Genomic DNA, 15,601 nt, shown 5'->3' with positions numbered 1-15,601 from the left:
GAGTTGTATAGCTTCCATAAAGTTATAAAGTAAATAACTTTAAGGTTATGAACTCTCCTGCCCATGTCAGAATTTTCAGTCTCCCTCCCAGCTCCCATCCTGTTTTTAAAGTTTCCTGTATTACATTCTTCAGAATCTTGAGTTCAGAACTGTGCCACAAATATTATGCGAGATAAAATACACATACTAATAATAGCCCTATTCTTGGATTATTTACAAAGGATATCCCAGAATGGAAAGTTTTGCCTAAAGGCTAGATTAAATTTTTTTCTCTATTTCAGAGGCACAGTGGCAGAGGAAAGATGGAAGTGACAGAAGTACACACAAAGACACACACACACAAACACTCTTATTTCTGTGTGTGTGTGTGTGTGTGTAAAGAGAAAGAGTAAAAGAAAAAAAGAGATAAAGCTTTCATCCACAGATTAAATCCCACACCCCAAAAATATCCATGATGGTCAGAGCTGAGCCCAGTTGAAGCCAGGAGCCAGGAACACAATCTAAGTCTCCCACAGGGATGGCAAGAAACCAACTATATGAGCCATCACCAGCTGCTTCCCAGGATGGGCAGTAATCAGGACTGGAGCTGAACATCAAACCTAGGTACTTTGATGTGGGACACAGGCATCCTAATCAGCATATTAACTGCTAGGCCAAATGCCTGCCCTGCCCTTAAAGGCCAAATTTTAATAGCAGATTTATTTTATACCTCCCTTAACAGATCTTGAGCTCAGTTCTAGTTGTAGTCCTTTATGGGGAAAGAAAAGATAATGTATTAGTTAGCTTAACCTTAAGCCAGATATTCTTAATATGTAATGCTTTCGTGTGTATGTGTGTGTGTGTGTGTGTGTGTGTGTGTATGCATCTGAACATGTATATGAGAATGAAATGGAGATTAAAATCAGGGAAAAGAACAGTGTGCTGGCGTGGAGATATAAGGGGCCAATTACTAAACACAAGCTCTTGGGCAAGGCATTTGACTTCTCTGATATGGCAATCATAATCCACTCTCAAACGGCAGAAGAGTCATTGAATCAAATAAAACGATAGTCATAAAAATTTCATGAAAGAAAATGTCAAATCTCCAGCAAAAGGTGCTAGAGAAGCTAAACCTGGGCCAGGCTTGATGCGAGTGGAGGTTGGGAGACTGGTACGTGAGCTGGGGAAAGGCACCCCTCCTGATGTACAGTGGGAGTTGGGAATGGACACTCCCAAGGCCTGTTGAGGAAAGAGAAGGGCAGATGACCAGGGCTCTTTCTGTCAAGCTCAGAGGCATAGCCTGTCCTCTAACACTCACTGCCTCCCTCGCACCGCGTCTCTCCGGGTCCCTGTCTTTCTTCCTTGTCGCTGGTGTCTGTCTCTATTAGGCTATCTATGGATTGTCTTGACAGGCTCCTCATCTTCCTGCACGTGGAAGTCTCAGAAGAGGGGATGACCACTCTTCTAAAGTTCATAGTAAAAGCTCTTATCCTTGGAGTCCTAGCTTTTCTAAACCACTAGAACTCTATTACAATAAGAATTATATAGGATCAATAATATTCCTGCCCTTTGCTAAGCACTTAACATCCTCATCTTTCATTCACAGCACACAGTAGCCCCAGGAGAGAAGTTCAATTATTCTAATTTTATTGGTGAGGAAGATGAGGCATTCAGATTGAATGACTTATCTGAAGTCACACAGTCACAAACTGGAAGACTCAAGTCTGAGACCAAAACCTGTGCTCCTAATAATTCTTTTTATTTTTTTTAAAGATTTGTTTATTTGTTTGAAAGTCAGAGTTACACAGAGAGAGAAGGAGAAAGAGATAAAGAGAGACAGAGACAGAGACAGAGAGAGCGCGAGCGAGCCAGTCTTCCATCCACTGGCTCACTCCCCAACTGGCCGCAGTGGCTGGAGCTGCGCCAATCTGAAGCCAGGAGCCAGGAGTTTCTTCTGGGCCTCTCATGCAGGTGCAGGGGCCCAAGGACTTGGGCCATCTTCTACTGCTTTCCCAGGCCATAGCAGAGAGCTGGATTGGAACTAGAACAGCTGGGACTTGAACCAGTGCCCAAATCGGATGCCGGCACTGCAGGTGGTGGCTTTACCCACTACGCCACAGTGCCAGCCCCTGTTCTATTCTTCTGACTATGAACTTGGAACCAAGCACAGAATTCCCTTTACCTGAATGTCATCTTGAGGTCATCAGGGAATTCAGACAATGCTCTGGAAAAGGGGAGCTGATTCACCTTAGTTTCACACTTGAGTGAGAGAAGCAGAACTGATGAACTGAAAATGAGAACAAGGGCTTGGCTGCCACTTGAGTAAAAGGAGCTCTAGTCTGAACTAGCAGACATTCTGCCACCAGCTCACTGGGTGGCCTTGGGCAGGACCACCCTTGGGCTTCTGTCTCATCCTCTGAAATACAAGATGTTGCCCCATCTCTCTTCCCATTCGGCTGGAGAACAATGTGATTAGGGGAATCTCGTCATTCTCAGGAAAGCCATGGAGGACACTTCTGTTGGAGAAAATCTTCAACAATCTCCAAAGAGCCAACATGTGTCATGAACTAGAGGAGTCCAGTGGATAGAGAGGATGAGAAAAGGGAAGGGAGAAATCTAGAAGCTCTTTTATTTATTTTTTAGTGTTTTTATCCTTTAACTTTTCCTTCTGGCAGCCAAATAACACATCTTGTCTCAGAGAGGCTTTCATGGTGTATAATTTAAGGCCTATAAATAGATGACTGTTATTAACAAACACACACACTCACACACACATACATTTTTCTCTTTATTCAGACATCAGCAGAAATATTGCAGATAAAGGAGATAAGCTGTTTAACACGGGAGGCATCTTCTCTCCTCCACCGCCAATGGCTGTTTCTCTCTTCCTCCTCCTCTTGCTCCCAACTCATCCCATTTTTCTAGCCTTTATTTCCATCACTGTTCCTTTCTGCTACCCATCCCACCTCCATATTATTGCTCTGTTCTGACCTTTTAAAATAAAATTTATTCATTTATTTGAAAGGCAGAGAGAGAGGGGGAGAGACAGAGAGATCTTCCATTTACTGGTTCACTACCCAAACATCCGCAACAGCCAGGGCTGGGACAGGCTGAAGCCAGGAGCCTGGAATTCCACCTGGGTCTCCCACGTGGGTGTCTGGGGCCCAAGAACCTGGATCATCTTGCATTAGTCTCCCAAGAACATTAGCAGGGGTTGAATTTGAAATGGAGGGGATATAAACTGGTGCTCCAATATGGGATGCTGGCATTAACCTACAGCACCACAATGCTGCCTTTCCGTAACACTTTCCCCTTTGATCTTTATGCTATAGCCTTTCCCTCATTCATGATCAGTCTTCCTTGTCTTCTCTAAAATGCAACAGGTAACACAGGCACAGATACAGCCACATTGGCAGAGGGAACTAAAAGATGAGAATAAAAGAGGTTCACATCAAAAAGAAGTTATACTAACAAAGACAAGACTGATAATAAAATGTGTGTGTCAAACACTATTTATTATGGAAAAATTTAGAAGAGCATTAGGAGGCAGGCATTTGGCTTAACAATTAAGATCCTGCTTAAAATGCTTGCATCCCACATTGTAGTACCTTGGTTTGACACCTACTTCTTGCTCCTGACTAATTTCCTGTTAATGCAGACCTTGGGAGGTAGCATTGATAGTTCAAATAATCATCTCCCTCCAGCTATACAGCAGACCTAGATTAGCTCTTGGGTTTGACCTCTGCCCAGTCATGGCCATCATTGGCATTAGGGGAGTGAACCAGGAGATGGGAATTCATTCTCAGTGTCTCAAATCAAAAATTTTTGAAAATAAAATTAAAAGTATATAGATCTGATGGGATACTATGATAGATTCATTGATGATTAAAATGTATACTTATGTAGCATAATATAGATCCCACAGAGCTCTTCAGTACATGATTTCCATTGAACCTCAATCCAATAAATAGATAGCAGAGGGCCGTGGAGGTTGAGTGGGTTCATCTTGCTTAAGATGTGAGTGGATAGCATTCAGGAGACATCTAGGCATATGTCTTGTCACCATGGTAGTATTCATTACAAGGCTTTATAATAGTCTTTTCATATCTTTATTTTTCACTCTTCCATAATTTCTCTGATTACATCTTTGGTGCTAAGAAAATGCTTGACATACAGAAGGAGGTTATGAACATTTCTTCAATGAATGAATAAATACAAGGCTGAATGGAGGCACACATGTATGAGTGCATGTTCCCCGAGAAGCCAATATCAAACTCAGTGATAAACAAGGTGAAGTTTGATTTGGGACACCGTGTATCTCTTTATGCCCTTATGCTTGCTTTTAGGACACCCAACGCATAGCAGATCAATATCCCCACCCTCTGTGCAATCGTCAAGATCCCAGTCTTTTAATGAACCTTTTCCTTTCCTCCCAGATAATCTCAGCTCATTTATATCCCTTCTGTAATTCCAGCTGACTTTGGTCTTGACTAGGAATCAGGAACTGTCTTGTCTTCTTCCTATCACATGCTTTAGTTCTCTTAAGGAGGCATGTCTTAATTCTCTCGTCTCTTAATTAAAAGAGAACTAATACTTATTTAAGGTCTACCATATTTCAGACATTATCATAAAAGTATGATAGTTATACCTTTATCTTTTTAAAGATTTATTTATTTGAAAGTCAGAGTGACAAACAGAGACAAAGAGTGACAGAGACAGAGAGCTCTTTCATCCATTGTTTCATTTCCCAAACACCTGCAGCAGTTGAGGCTAGGCCAGCCCAAGCCAGAAGCCAGGAATTCCATCCAGGTCTCCCACATGGGTGGCAGGAGCACAGGTACTTGGGCTCTTTCTTCTGCCTCCTAGATGCATGAGCAGGAAGCTCAACTGGAAGTACAGAGTAGCTGAGACTTAAATCAGACACTCTGATGTGGGCATTCCAAGCAATGGCTTTACCTGCTGTGACACAATACCCACACATTCATCTTTATCTATTTCTGAAGCTCCAAGAACTTAGATTATTTTATCATAACACATAACAGGAGGCTGATACATATTTCTTTAATGTAGGAAGGAAGATGGTACAACTAATAGAGAATAGAACTAGAATTCAAGGCCATGTCTTCCTGATTCCAATGCCCAACATTTCTCCAACAGATTATCCTCTTCCCATTCTAACTTCAGTAGAAACAGCCCTTCCAAGTCTGCAAAAACACTAAGGACTTAGAAATCATCAACAAATTGAAAAATAAACCCCCAGTATCTAGGCGTATCTAATCATCATAGTAATTCTTTGAAACTATTTAATCTTTTTTTCCAGAGAGGTTAAGGAAGAGCATGCAGAGTGCTTCTCACTGTTGTGGTTTTATTTACACACAAGAGGTCTTGTTATTAGTGCCATTTTTCAGGCTAAGGCATAAAGCAATCTCCTGTGTGACTCACACTTACCAAGGGAGTAAGGAATGGTTCTGGGGTAAGAAATTGATTCTCCTGACCAGATACATACTCCCTCATCCTTTCACTAGTCTAATAGATAAAGCGCTGGTCTTCACATTAGATTTCTTCTATATTATTTTAAAAGCATGTTCATTTTCATGTCTCTCAAAAGAGATCCAGAAATCAAAATGAAGGCTGTCCACACTCGTTCCTTTCAGGGGCTGAGTTACCAGCTAGCACAATCAATTAAATGATGTTCTCGTATGTGTCCCATTACCTTCTAGAAGTTCCTGCACATGTCCCATTGTGTTCGAGAAGGATCCTTGGAGTTCTAGAAAGTTCTGATGAGCCTCCTGAGCAAATATTGCATCATTCTATCTCTTGCTTGGGTGTAAGCCATGTCTTTGTTCTCACGTCCCAGCCATTCTCATCTGTTCTCTGTCACACTCAAGTCAATTCTGATGGTCCTTCAAAGCCCTGCAGTACCTCGCCTCTTCGAGAAAATCATCTGTGATCACAACTCCCTCCTTCATGGCTGTCTTCTTTGAATCCCAGATTCCCCCATGGTCAAGGCTTCTTAATAGCATCTCATGGTCTATATATTAATCTTCAGCCCGGCGCTGCGGCTCAATAGGCTAATCCTCCACCTGCGGCACCGGCACACTGGGTTCTAGTCCCAGTCGGGGCGCCGGGTTCTAGTCCTGGTTGCCCCTCTTCCAGGCCAGCTCTCTGCTGTGGACGGGCAGGCAGTGGAGGATGGCCCCAGTCCTTGGGCTCTGCACCCGCATGGGAGACCAGGAAAAGCACCTGGCTCCTGCCTTCGGATCAGCGTGGTGTGCCAGCCGCAGCGCGCCGGCCGCAGCGGCCACTGGAGGGTGAACCAACGGCAAAGGAAGACCTTTCTCTCTGTCTCTCTCTCTCTCACTGTCCACTCTGCCTGTCAAAAAAAAAAATCTTTAGACAGGGTCCTGTCTTTGTCCATTTTCTGTTGCTACAACAGAATACCACAGATGGCTTATCTTGGCTCACAGCTCAGGGGACTGAAAAGTTCAAGAGCATGATTCCAGCATCTGCTCACCTTATGGTGAGGGCCCTGTGTTGCTTTATAATGGGGCAGAGAGAAGGGGAGAGAATGGAAGGGGTCACGTGGCAAAAGATGAAGCAAGCTGATAACAACTTACTCTCAGTGTCAATAACTAACCTGCTCCTACGGGAATGAACCTGTTCCCCTGAGAAAGCCATTAGTCCATTCATGAGAGCTCTGCTCCCATGCCACAAGACGCCTACTGGGTGCAGCCTTCCACCACTGCTGCATTGATGAAATCAGGTTCCAACACATGAGTCCTCAGACCACACCTAAGCACTAGAAACAGACAACATGTGTAGTAAATATATTTTAATTCCTCCCAAGTGGGAAATACACAAATGCATTAACTCTATTAGTAAAGTGCCTGAACTTCTATTAATCTAAATTAACCAGAAGGTACTCTCCAATACTCCAACTTAGCAGACAATGTAAACTTTTGATTTTCTGTCCACAGGGTCCATGTCTCTTTGAAAGCATGCATTAGTGACACAAGGCCAGGCCTAATGAATATCTTGACCCAATACGAGGAATAAGTGTGACCCTGGTGTGTGTCTACCCCTCCCCACACACACCACACAGCTTCTACAACCATGAGGGAGTGGGACCTGGAGTCTGACTCAGAGCTGCAACTATATTCGGTGTCCTGAGCAGCACTGAATCATCTCCCTGCAAATTTAGGCCTGTGCTGAACAAAGCAAGAAGCGCACCACCTCCTCCTTCCGAACGGCCTCCCTGACGCCTGACATCAAGGCCTCAGAGCATCTCCAGAGTTCTCCCTTAGCCTGGAAAACAAGATGCCTCTTAGAAAAGACTTGCAGCAGAGGGGCTTATGAACCTGGGGAGCAAGAGCCAGGGTAAGTGGGTGCTTGGGAGCTGGGCCTTTAACATCACTTGCCTGAGACTAGGACATGTTTTGTGAACTGGATTCCCCCCTTTCCTTCTTGCTCAGATTTCACTGGACATCAGCGGCCGACAGCATCACACAGTTACAAGCCTAAGCTGTCCTCTTGGGTGTTTGAATTTTAATGTAGGAAATTATGTATTGGCTAAAAATAACATTTTAATCAAATGTCCTCTAGAACCAATCCACAGTGGGGCTGTAACATTATAAAAGAAAAGACAGGAAAGTCAGATCCAGAATCAGTTAGAGTCTCTTGATTTCTGGTTCTCAAAGCTACAGGGAACCCCCACCCCTGCATCTTATAACTGGAAGTCACTGTTTAGGACAATAAGAGATGTCCTCAGAAACCATCATTTTCAAACCTAGCCTTCAGGTTTTGTCTGTCAAATCATCACCAAGGCCCAACACCGACCAGCTAATTTATAGATAATTCCTATTTCTTCTCTAAAAGAAATGTGTTTTACTTTTTGTTTGCTTTCTCTGCCTATATGTGTACATTTTAGTAGACAACTGTTGGGTCTAGAAAAGTGAATAACTGTGCCTCTATTTATACTTCTGGTTTGTTTCATAGCTAATATCAATTTCTTTTAAAATGTTTATTTATTTGACAGGCAGAGAGACAGAGATCTCCTACCTGCTGGATTGCTCCCAAAATATCCACAATAACCAAGATTGGGCAAAGACAGAGCAAAGAGCTGGCAACTCATTTCAGGTCTCCCACATGGAGTGTAGGAACCTAACCTCTTAGGCCATTATCTGCTGCCTCCCAGGGTGAACATTAGCAGGAATCTAAAATTGGAAGCAGAGCTGGTACTAGAAGCTGGGTGCTCCAATATCGACTGTGAATGTCCCAAACAATATTCTAAATGCTGTGCCAAATGCCTACCCCCATAGCTAATTTTTGAAAGCACTCTAGAAATGCTAAGAGGCTCTGAAGTATTTAAGTAAACAGATTATTAAATTGAGAACACAAATGCCAAACAACAAAGAAACAATGTAGCAACTTGCTATTTGGCAGAGTATGGAGCTACCTGGCAGCAGACAAAAAAAATAAAAAATAAATAAAGCCTAATAAACTCTCTGACAATAGAGCTAGCAAACAGATCCTACTGAAGGGCCAAGTTACAAAAACAAACAACTTCCAGCTTTGAGACAGGCTGTTCTGTAGAAAACACTTTCTATGATTGTCATTTCACCCCATCCTTGTTGAGACATACAGTGTTTATCATCCACATTTTAGAGATGAGAAACTTGAAGCTCAGAGAAGTTCAATAGCTTGCTTAAATTTACACAGGTAAGCAGTAACCGAAACCACACACAAACCAAATCTTTTTACTTCAAATTCAGGACTTTTTTCAGGATACTCGCTATAAACAGAAGGTATTAAACATTTCTCCAATCACCCTCTGATTCCAGGTAAGCCTTGTTGAGCATCTCTTGTGGGCTTTTTCCCCCTGGCTGCCTCAGCCTGGACCACACTTATGGGATTATTATTACTGTTTCTTTCTTGATAACAACTCTGTAGGGCAGGCGCTTATAAAACCTCCAAGCTAAGGATTTCAAAGCAGTTCTACCAAAGGGAAAATCCAGTCCCTGAGGGGTTGAACCACTTTACTCTAGTCCACATAATGCTAACAGCACAAGCAGAATAGGATGTCTCATCTCCCTCTCTCATGCCCTAATAAACCCCAGACTAAGGGTCAGCAACCCATGACAAAGCTGTGCCACAGCTGCTGTGAGTGACATGGCGTCAATCACAGGCAAAATCCCATGTCAGGGCTCCACTCTTCCTCAATCCAAATGAGAAACAGGAAGGTGGGAATGGGCATTTAGCTCAGCAGTTAAGATGCCCACACCCCATACCAGAGTACATGGGTTCAATTCCTGGTGCTGGCTCCGGCCTCCAGTTTCCCTTCAATGCAGACTCTGAGAGGTACCAGTGATGGCACAGGTGACTGGGTTCCTGTCTCTCACACAAGTGACTTGGATTGAATTCTCAGCTTTTGGCTCTAGCCCTGACCAAGTGTGAGATGCTGCAGACATCTGGAGAGAGCCTGTGTGTGTGTGCCTCTCAAATTTTTAAAAACAAAATAGAAACAGAAAAACACCATGTAAATGTAGAACATTGTCATTTATATGTTTTGTGAGCCCAACAGAAATACCTTGGATCTTACTTCCCTACATCCTGCTTTCTATAGTAGGCATTCATTAAAAATGTGTTAGTATTAATATTGGTTTGAACACCTTAAAGATATTCTCCCAGGAATACCTGAAGGCTTTTGACATTTTATTTAATTAACCCACCAGTGCAACATGTTAGGGAGGCATGAGGTTCACACATTAACCAAAGTACCAGTCTCACACAGGGACTCAAGAGCACTGCAACAGGCAGAGCTGTTGGTTGTCTCTGGAGCACACCTGCTATTTCTCACTTATCCTCATGCTGTTCTCTTCTCCGGGCTATTCTTCACTGCTCCACCTTGGCCTGGCAACTGTCCTTGGAAACAGAGCTCAGGTGTCATTTATTTCTTGCAAGAACAAGTCTCCATCCTTGGAGGAGCTGGTACCTGCTGTAATTGCTGAATTCCTCCTTCCTTTCTATAGGCAGTAAACTCCTGAAGTCCCAAATCTTACCAGATTCGGAATCCACAGAACCTAACATAGCGCTGGCACATTGCTGAGGTTCGTTTTGTCTGAATACTGTATGTTGCCAAGAGCTGCTGCAAGAAAGCCAGAATGATGAATAGGAAATCTTGCTCAATTTCTTCTCTCCAAAAGTCTTCCATAGCTTCTGAATGTCCTGGCATCCCCTGCACACCCCTGGGGTTTTCCCCATTTATTTCTTACTCAGCAGTTTTGCCCAACTATGCAGCAATTCTGTGAATCAAGGATCTACCATGGCTATCAGCAAATGGAGACTGCCATCCAGTGATGATCATTTAAGCTCCCCTCCCCATCCATCTTACTTTTAAAAAGTTATGATGTGGGGCCGGTGCTGTGGTGCAGCAGGTTAAAGCCCTGGCCTAAAGTGCTGGCATCCCATATGGGCACCAGTTCGAGACCCAGCTGCTCCACTTCCCATCCAGCTCTCTGCTATGGCCTGGGAAAGCAGTAGAAGATGGCCCAAGTCCTTGGGCCCCTGCACCCACGTGGGAGACCTGGGAAGAAGCTCCTGGCTCCTGGCTTTGGATCGGCGTAGCTCTGGCCATTGTGGCCAGTTGGGGAGTGAACCATCGGATGGAAGATCTCTCTCTCTCTCTCTGCCTTTCCTTCTCTCTATGTAACTCTGACTTTCAAATAAATAAATAAATCTTTGAAAAAAAGTTATGATGTTTGCACATCATTGTACAAAAATTACAAAGATACAATTTGCTGTTTAACAAACAAGTAAAATATAGGGAACACTTACACACTCACCAGTTGGGACAAAGAAAAGAGCTTCATCCCAGTAGATCCCTGTGCCCACTCCTGATTACTACTTGGCCCTTTCCTCCTTGGGGTCTTCACCATATTTTTTAAGATTGACTGATTTGAAAGGCAGAGTGATGGCGAGAGGGAGAGAGAAAGAAAGCTTCCATTTATTGGTTCACTTGCCAAATGCCCACAATAGCCAGAGATGGGCCAGGCTGAAGTCAGGAGCCTGGAACTCCATCCAGGTCTCCCACCTGGGTGGCAAGATCCCAGGTATGTAGGCCATCTTCAACTGCCTTCCCAGGCACATTAGTAGGAAGTGCTCTCGGAGGTGGAGGAGCCAGGACTTGAACTGACATTCTAATATGGGATATGGGCATCACAAGAGACAGTTTAACTCACTGCACCACAATGCCCACCCCAATGTTGACTTTTATGATCACCACTGCTTATTCTTCATGATTTTACTGCTCATGTGTGCAACTCAAAGTTTTGGTGCCCATTTTTGCAGTTTATATAAATGAAATCATTGCCTGTATTCTTTTTAATTTTTTTAAGATTTACTTACTAACTTGAAAGCCAGAGTGTGGGGGGGGGGGGAGGGCGGGGTAGAGAAAGAATGCACAAAGAAACAAGAGATCCATCTTCCATCCACTGGTTCACTCCCAAAATGCCCACACAGCTAGGGCTGGGCCAGGCAAAAGCCAAGATCCAGAAACTCCACTGGGGTCTGCCCTGTGGGTGGCAGAGGCCTAAATACTTGGGCCATCATCCAGTGCTTTCCCAGGTACATAAACAGGAAGCTGAATTGAAAGAGCAGATGGGACTTAAACTGGCACTCTGATATGTGGTGTGGGAGTCAACCTGCTGTGCCATAACACTGGCCCCATGTGTTCTTTTAGGTCTCATTTCTTTCACTGGGCATTTTGTCTGTGACTTGCATGTAGTCAGAGTTGGAGCACTAGTATTTCTCTGCAAGACTCCATTGTGTGAATATACTACAAAGAAATCTGTTTCATCCACTGTTGATGGGCATCTACACTATATCACATTTGGGGTCATTACAAACAGTGCTGCCATGAGCATTTTTGTAAATGTTGCTTGGGGCATGTACACACAAGGGTATGCACCCAGGTGTCACGTTTCAGGTTATTTCTATTCACAGATAATATACTAAGTAATTCCAAACTAATGCCCTAGCATTTGCACTAACTTACACTCTCACCAACAGTGGGGAAGGATTCCCAGTACTCTACCATCTCTTAATCATCAGATTTTCCTAAACATTGCCCATGAAGTAAGACTGTAAATAATCTCATTTGATGTGCAAATTATTAATATTATATTTAGTTGCATTTATATTTCCTCTTGTGAAACATTTACCCATTTTTTCCTATCAGGTTTTATATCTTACAGATATGGGTTAATTCTTAAAATACTTCGGATACTAGTCTGTGGTTTATTATATATGCTACCAATATTTTCTCAATACCCAAGTTTGTATTTTACCTTTTTACTAATGTCATATTGTTGGTTTCCTTCTATATATGTACATATTCTTTAATTCACTGAAATGATATGAGGTAACAATACAAATTCAGTTTTTTCCATGTGGATATCTAATTGTCATAACAATTTATTCAAAACTGATTTTTCTCAGGGATCTTGATATCTAACAGAGGCAGTGAGTTATTCTTTGAGAATGTCTTAACTATCCTTTACCCTTCTCATATTAATACAAATTTTAAAATCAACTGGCAAGCTAAGGAAAAATATGAATTCATCGGTTTTTGTCTGGGTTTGCATGGAACTTAAATGATATATTTACAAAACCAACTATTCTGATTCAGAAAACTGGTACAAATGTCATTTATTTAGCTTTCTTTTTAAATGACTCTCAATAACACTTTCAATTTTCTTAGTAGAGTTCTCAAAGATATTTTCTTAGTCTTACTCCCAAGGATATCATCTTGTTTTTGTGCTACTATACACGGTTGCTCTTTTATTTCATTTTCAATTTGTCACTCGATTATATGAATTAGATTTATTGCTTAAGTGTTGAATGTGAATACTGCAACCATGTCAAACTCTGGTATTAATTATAATAATTTCTCTATGGATTTCTTTGGATTTTCCACACATAATTATATCATCTATGAATAGTGACAGCTTTTCCCCCTACTTTTCAATTCTTACACCTTTTATTTCTCTTTACAATTTCAGGGAGCTGCCAAGGAACTCTGAGACAAGGCTGGGTAGTAGCAGCAATAGTGGGAATTCTTGTCTTGTTTCAAATTCCAGAAGAAGAGTTTTCAAAGTTTCAACACTAAATGTCACATATGAAATAAGATTGAGGTAGACACCTTTTGTCTCAATAAGGAAAATTCACTCAGTTCCTATTTTGGTTAGAGTTATATCATGAATCAGTGTTAACTTATCAGATACATCCCATGTACTTTTTTGATAATCACGCCATTTCTCCTAATTTTTTCTATTAATGTGATGAATTACATGAATGGCTTTTCCAAAGTCACAGTAATCCAACATTCCTAAGAAAAACCCATATTAGTCATGATATATTTTTATATATTGCTGATTCCAGTTTATTAATTATAGTTTATGCTTTGCATTTACATTCATGAATTAGATTGGGGCCTAGTTTTCCTTTCTCACTTTGCCTTTGTTGTGTGTTAGATTCAAGATTATGAGACCGGAGCTGCAGCTCAATAGGCTAATCCTCCACCTGCGGCACCGGTACACTGAGTTCTAGTCCCGGTCAGGGTGCCGGATTCTGTTCTGGTTGTTCCTCTTCCAGTCCAGCTCTCTGCTGTGGCCCGGGAGGGCAGTGGAGGATGGCCCAAGTCCTTGGGCCCTGCACCCACATGTGAGACCAGGAGAAGCACCTGGCTCCTGGCTTTGGATCAGCGCAGTGCGCTGGCCGCAGCAGCCATTGGGGGGTGAACCAACGGAAAATGGAAGACCTTTCTCTCTGTCTCTCTCTCTCTCTCTGTCTACTCTGCCTGTCTAAAAAAAAAAAAAAAAAAAAAAAAAAAAAAAAAAAAAAAAAGATTATGAATAGCAGGGCCAGTGTTGTGGCATAGCAGGCTGCCACCTATGATACCAGCATCCCATATGGGCATTTCTGTTTTCCTTCTATTAATAAAGGTGTTATATACTGTTGTCACTCCCCCATTCGTGGAAGAACGACACAGGACCCTGCGCTGTTCTTTTGTCTGCTCGGCCCTTCCCGGGTTTGTTGCTGGTCCTTCCCGGGTTGGCTGCCGACCCCTCCACCTCCGTGGAAGGGCGGTACCCCCTGCCACTTTCCCTGCTTCCGTGGCACACCGCCGGCCAGCCGGCTCTCTCGGGGGCTGCTCAGGTGTTCCTTCAGATGTTCCTGGTGCATATTGTCTCTCTCCTCCTTTATAGTCCTCTTCCACCAATCCGTGCTCTGCTGCCCACATGCCGAGCACGCTGCTCTCCTCCAATCAGGAGCAGGATCAGCTCCTGGAGCTTATCAGTCAAATTGGCGAGAGGCAGCTGCGTAGAAGTTTACTCCTCCCCAGCGCCATATTGTCAGAGAGCAGATGCATAGAATAAGTCTTAATTCTAGTAACTTAGTCTAGTCCGAGTTGCTCCCCACATACTGTGTTTCTATTATTTTAATATTTCTCAAAGAATGAATACATACTTCTAAAATGTTCAACCATTGCAATATATTTATGTTTATTACAAATAGTATCAAGCCCTTATAACACTAAATTCTACTTTATATCACCAACTTATTTTATTCTTTCTCATTGTATTATCTCACTGGATTATCATTTTTAATTATTTTTTTTTCCATTGGATAAAACACTGTCTTCATTGGTTCAACAGTCAACTACACTTATAATGGCATACTTATTTATAATTTTGCCCTTCCTTCTTTGCTAAGAGTATATGTGTGCCATAAAGAATGAAAATCTAGAACTGAGAAGGCAAGACAAGGTGGAGATTGAGAAGGTCAGTGGCTTAGCATGAAGGAGATAAATTCAAGGACACACCTGAGAGCTGGTGGTTAAGACAGAGCAGTCACCGAAAGTGAGATGAGAAGACAGAAGTCAGGGAAATCTGCAAGCCAGATCTTAAGCAAGCAATTTTATCTGATCAAGCAAGGGAATAAAATGACCTACCAGGTTGTCTTGACCAAATTATGAGACAGGACAACTAGAAGACTTATAGACTGAGGCAAGACTTATAGACTCTCAGAACCACCAGGAAGCATTTTATATACTGTTTGCTGAGTATGACACAAGCCCACAGACATGGAAAGGTTAGAGTGGTGGCTGATGAGAAATAGGGGTCAAGTTTAAAGCAGACCAGATTGCAACTGTTGACACTTTTCCATTCTAAGTATTGATCCATTCAAAGTATCTCCAGAGCACAGTTCAGTGTCCAACACTCATTAGGCATTCAGTCAACAGGTATCTGTTGACTTCTTTACTGGCTATTATTGAACAAATGGGACTATGCCAGCCTGTAGAATGTTCCCTAAGCTCAAGACACATATCTAGGGTTTAAGATCAACAAATAGCTAAAATATAAAGCATGATGATATAGATACTAAGCATAAGTTAAGATGTATGGGTGGTGCCATTAGCTCTACCTGGGATGATCCAGGATGGTTTCATGGAAGAGGTAGCAGGCTTGTTGGTAGAATAACCTAGGGGCATCTTCATGACCATGACAGCCATAGAAGACATCACTAATATTCTGAACCTATACTTCCTGTTAGTCCTGGAGGT

This window comes from Oryctolagus cuniculus, chromosome 9 (assembly GCF_964237555.1).
Source record: "Oryctolagus cuniculus chromosome 9, mOryCun1.1, whole genome shotgun sequence".
In the NCBI taxonomy this organism is placed as follows: domain Eukaryota; kingdom Metazoa; phylum Chordata; class Mammalia; order Lagomorpha; family Leporidae; genus Oryctolagus; species Oryctolagus cuniculus.
This window is presented reverse-complemented; position numbering follows the sequence as displayed.